Source organism: Hydra viridissima, unplaced genomic scaffold (genome assembly GCF_058129835.1).
Source record: "Hydra viridissima isolate aposymbiotic clone 2 unplaced genomic scaffold, HvirCarnegie_v1 scaffold_2, whole genome shotgun sequence".
Classification (NCBI taxonomy): domain Eukaryota; kingdom Metazoa; phylum Cnidaria; class Hydrozoa; order Anthoathecata; family Hydridae; genus Hydra; species Hydra viridissima.
Genome location: NW_028324301.1, coordinates 4616353 through 4621877, shown reverse-complemented (window position 1 = coordinate 4621877; position 5525 = coordinate 4616353). Strand labels below are relative to the sequence as shown.

Here is a 5525-nt window from a genome sequence, read left to right as displayed (position 1 = left end):
AGCTATTTTTACTTTTTAAATTTTTAGTATTTTTTTTTTAATTTGACAATCCTTTTAACAAACATTGAGTTTTACAATAAATTTTAAAAACTTTTTTTTCGTTTCCTTTTGATATTTTTTGCTATATTTAAAAAATACATATTTAACGGATATTTTTAATGAGTATTTTTATAGTTCATAATTTTTTAAAGAATTTAATGAACTCTTTTGAAAAGAGTTCGTTATATGTGTCTATGTATTTATATGTATATATGCTTTCTCGTCTCTATATATTTTTATATTTTTTTAAATTTTTTACAAAAATGGTGAAATATAATTTTGTAAAAAATGGATTGTTGTTTCTCTTATTTTGAACTCCCTATGTTATTCAAAATATTTTTTATGCTCAAATAAACAGAGGAAACCTATAGTTTGTCTAAAAATCAGGGCTGTGGAGTCGAGAAGCTGCTGTTCCGACTCCGACTCCTTGATTTTATTATGGACCGACTCCCAGTCCCGACTCCGACTCCTTCATAAGTAACCAATTTGTAACAACAAATTTACTTTTAAAATTTTAACATTGGCTATTTCATCACCATAATACAAATAATCAAACCACTTAGTGCTTTAAACAATATTTATTAGAAAACAATTTCTGAACAAACAACTTTTCTGAACTGTTGTTATGCAATAAACTCTTATGCAGCCGCTAATAACATTATGAATTTGTCAAAACCATGTTTGAAATATTGTCAGTTGGACAGAAAGGACTTGTTCTTCTTTAAGTTCATATTCTTCAAGAATCTTTTCTACTAGGATCTGGAGAAATTCGCTGGTGTGATTAGCTTTCGTGTCTTTTACTACCAATGTCTTGGTAACTACTTCATTTTTTTCAAAAAAAATTAGACATTGATTGCAAAATAGTTCACTCTGTTAAGAAACACAAAGCGTCCCATGAGAGATTCTTTAAGTTCATCTTTTTGCTTAACAGCTTCTTTGATCACTAATTTTCTAATTCTCTCTCTCTCTAGAGAAACAAAGTTAATTGAATACTTACAGTCTTTCTGTTTGTGGAGCAGCTCTTTGGCGCTTGGTGGCGGCATGCCTAGCTTTTTACTAAGAATATGCAGCACAGTGTCAGGAAGTTTAAGTCAGGAGTTGGGGCATCATGAAGTTATCTAGTTTAAGGGATGGTAGAGGACAGCGCAATGGAGGTGATTTATGATTCTCAGTGATAAGCAGCAAAATACCCTATTGGTTATCACTGTTTTAAAGGCCTTAAGATAGCATATTAAACTCCTTGTCCTCCAGTTGTTGCAAACTACAATTCTCATTGTGTCTGGATATCCTACAGCTTGTAATATTGTAACAACTGGAGGGCTAGAGTTTGATACTTATGCTTTAGACTGACAGAACATAAAATACTTTAATGAATAACATCTCTGAAATCCTTATGAAAATTATGAAACTTTGAATGATTTTTTTTAAACTGGAGTCGGAGTCGGTATAATTTTTCCGACTCCGACTCCAGCCAAAATGAGCTCCGACTCCGACTCCACAGCCCTGCTAAAAATTAAAGTTCCAGCCGTAAAGTTGATGATAACCTCTACGTATCGTTATTGAAATATCGAAACTGATTGATACTTGTTTCAACAATGAGTTTCGATATGAAAACGAAAAAATATCGTTTAGGTTTCGATTTTAGTGGTACGCCTTTTTTAAGATTAAGTTATTAAAAGCAGCTCAGTCGGTTAGGACAAATCAATTGTTTGTTTTTTTTTTTGCGTTTTTTTAACACAAACAAAAACAGTTAAAAAAATTATTCCTTTTTTAAAAAAGAAATTTGGTTAAATTCAATTTAAGTTCAGGTAAAACCCTTTTTTAAATTAATAATAAGTACTTATATAGCTAAATTGTCTAGTTGAACTGTCTCTGTTATATAGCTAAATTGTCGTCTAGTTGAAATGTATCCGCTAATTGTATTAAAATCGTTTTTAAAAACTTTCTGTAAAAAAACAAGTTATTTTACACTCTTTAATGTACTTAAACGTGCATCAAACGTAAGCTCTTGAAAAATTTTTTTTTTTTTTTTTGAGAAAAGTTTAAAATTTTGTTTGAATTAGTATTATAATTGTAATTAAACAACATTATAAATGATTATGAAGCAAAGGCCAAGGACCAAATTTGGAGTCACTTTGAGGAAGAAGCCATTACTACACCTGATGTAGAGCGAGTGGTTATTGCAAAATCCAGGAATTGTTCTGCAATATGCAAGTTGGCAGGCTGCAACGCATCTGGCATGAGATCAAATTTGACTAGGAAGCATCTAGTTTAGTTTGCAGCTCTGGAGAAAGAGTGCCATGAAAGAAAGAGACAAGCTGGTGTTGCTTTTGATGAGTTAAAACAATAAAGTTTTGAAATGTTTTTTCTTTTTTAATTTTACTATTAATTTTTATTTTGCATAAGTGTTAGTTATTATTACTATTACAAACTTTAAATAACATGAGTTAATGATATTTAACAGTTTATCAATAATTTTTGGTAAATATTGATAAGTTCTAATGAATGCTTCAATATTAAGTATTTTGATGGGTTTCATATTAATTTTTAGATCTACAATAAAGACGAGGCTTATGAGTGGGTCAGAGGTGACAAGATGCCAATAGTGTTGGGCAGTAGAGTTAAAAAAAAGTAGACTTTACGGACCACCACCATCAGCAGAAAAGGTCCTAAATCTAGAGCATTGGAGACATTTAAAATTACCAAGTTTTTGGTCCGTTTGAATTTGCCATTCTCTTTGGTTGAACATTAATCTTCCGGTTCAATTATGCAAAATGTTAATTGTTTTAAATAAATTTAAATTTGGGGTGAGGTATCAATTTGATGGGAGTTCCAAGAGAACTAAAAAATTTTAAAATTCACTTTTCTAAGACCGTGCCAATTTATTTTTGATATCTTAGTAGGTAACGGACGGATATCAATAAATATCAATAAATATCAATAAATATCAATAAATATCAATAAATATCAATAAATATCAATAAATATCAATAAATAACGATACTTGTCGATACTTAACGAGGAATTCTGATAATGGCTGATTTTTTATCTCAATTTTAGGTTGCCGTTGTTGTACACATGTGAAAATCTGTGTGGGTGACATTCTGAAGGAGGATTTGCTATCTCTACCAAAGCAGAAACAATGATGCAATTAACCTCTGGCAAAGCAGAAACAATGATGCATACGAAGCCATTAGATTGCATTATGTGAGTGAAGACTTCCGGTTGAAGATATTTGTGAATTTGACAGTTTGGATCTTCATGTAGCAATCCAAAGAGCAACTGAGTTAAGTTCAAGATGCCACAAGTCATCTTTGTCTGAGCAAAGAATTCAAAAAGAGGTAAATAGTTTTTAGCTTAATATCTTTTTTAGCTTTTAAAGTAATTTAGTTTACAGTTTAATACAATACAAGTCTACTACAAATTTATCAGTTCACTTTATGTGACAAAGATTTTTTAATGATAGCTAAAAACTGATAGAAAGTTTACTTAAAACTTAAAAACGTATCACATAGTTAATATCCATTTTTAATAATAGTAATTAGTACTAATTACCTTTTGTAAATGCTATAATATTTCTTATAATTTTAATATTTGGCTGAAGCTGTTGCTTGATGACAATGATGTTGTCAGTGTTGAGTATTTTAAAAAGTATTTTAAATGAAAGTATTTAAAATACTATTTTAAATACTTTTGTATTATTTTTATTTTTATTTGAAATGGTTTTATTCATTAGTATTTTCAATTTTATTTCAAATACTTTTCAAGGCTATTTTTTATTTTGTTTAAAACACAAAATACAAAATACTTTTCCACCAACAGCAAATTAATTAAAACTTGGTTTCCAAAAGTTCTTTGGCTGGATTGAGCTGCCTTGGACCACCCTTGGTAATGGTAATTTGTTATTTAATTACTATATTAGAGGGAACCAATCTACCAAAAATTCAAAATGGACTGAAATTGTAGAAAACGACTGAAATTGTAGAAAATGAAAATGCTGAGAGTGAACAAGCCGTCCCTGCCATACTTTGATGGAAAATTTTTCAAAATTATATCTAAAAGTAAAACTACAGGGGGTGTTAAAATTATTGCACAGTGTATGTTATGTGTTGGCAAAAAAATCTACAGTGGTTCACTGAAAGCAACTTCTAATTTTACTCAACATCTTCAGGTATGTATATAACTACAAAAACACTATATTATATTGCGCACTAAACAGTAAAAACGATAAACACATAAAGCAATGCTACAACATAACACAAATAAATGCAATAATCTCGGTTGATTGACTGTTGTTGTCGTTGTTGCAGAATGCTCATGGCAAAAAGCGAATCGAGGAATACAAGCAGCACAAGGTTTAAGTTGCAAAACAGCGTAAGCACTCGGTAGCTGAGATGGAATCTGGAGTTGGAGGTGGACCTTCTGTCGAATTTGGTCCTGCTTCTAAGAAGTTGAAACAAATGCATATTATGCCTCGAAATCAAACATCCATTTCACAGGATGAAGTTGACAAGCTTATTGCTGACTACGTTGTGAAGGAAATGCGCCCCTTGATCACAGTGGAAAAGCCGGCGTTTAAAAATTTGATCCACGGACTCAATCGCAATGTCAGTATACCTTGTCGCAAAACATTAGGCAAGCGATTAAACGCCCGTTTGCAAAAAATGCGTGATGATAAAAGAACAGTCTTCAGTAAAGTACCATTTGTTTGTTCAACAGCTGACATTTGGTCAGTGAACCAAAAGAGCTACTTAGGAATGACAGCTCACTATATTGATATTAGTACTGAATGCTCAGTATCACGCATATCTGTTGCTCTTTCCTGTCAATGTTTTTTTGGAAGCCATACTTACGACTCAGTGGCTGCAATGATCTCAAAAATTCATAATGATTATGGGTTACACGTGGAAAAAATTACAGCAACAGTAACAGATAATGCCTCTAACTTCAGTAAAGCCTTCCGAGAATATTTTGTAGATACTAGCAGTACTACATCTGGTTCAGGGATCTCTGCAACTGCTGAAGAACAAATTCAGGAAACAGGAACTGGTGATGATGATGAAGCAGAAAATTCCGACAATGATGTTGAAAAAGCGGACATGACTGCAGTCCTAAATTTACCAGTTAGCGAAGACACGGATGATGATACTGAAGTTGTTCTGCCTCACCATGAAGCTTGCAATAGTCACTCTCTCAGCCTCACATCAACTACTGATGCAGATAAAGCATGTGATTCTGATGCTAATTTCAAACGTCTTTATCGAGCTGCATTGGCCAAGTGTACCAGCATTTGGAATTTGCTTCATAGAAGTTCCAAGGCATCGGATGCTGTGAAAAAAATTATCGCAAGGGCAATACTGATACCAGTCCCTACACGATGGAACTCCCGGCATGATGCATTGAAATGCATTCTCCAGTTGCAAGATAAGCTTGGAGAAATATGCGACGTTTTGAAGTTGCCAAAGTTCAAAAAGAAGGAGTTAGAA

At 32.2% G+C, this 5525-nt stretch overlaps 1 pseudogene; it reads left to right on the top strand.

Annotated features, from left to right (window-relative positions):
• The first annotated feature begins 4457 nt into the window (after positions 1-4457).
• On the top strand, positions 4458-5525 carry LOC149891636 (uncharacterized; annotated as a pseudogene).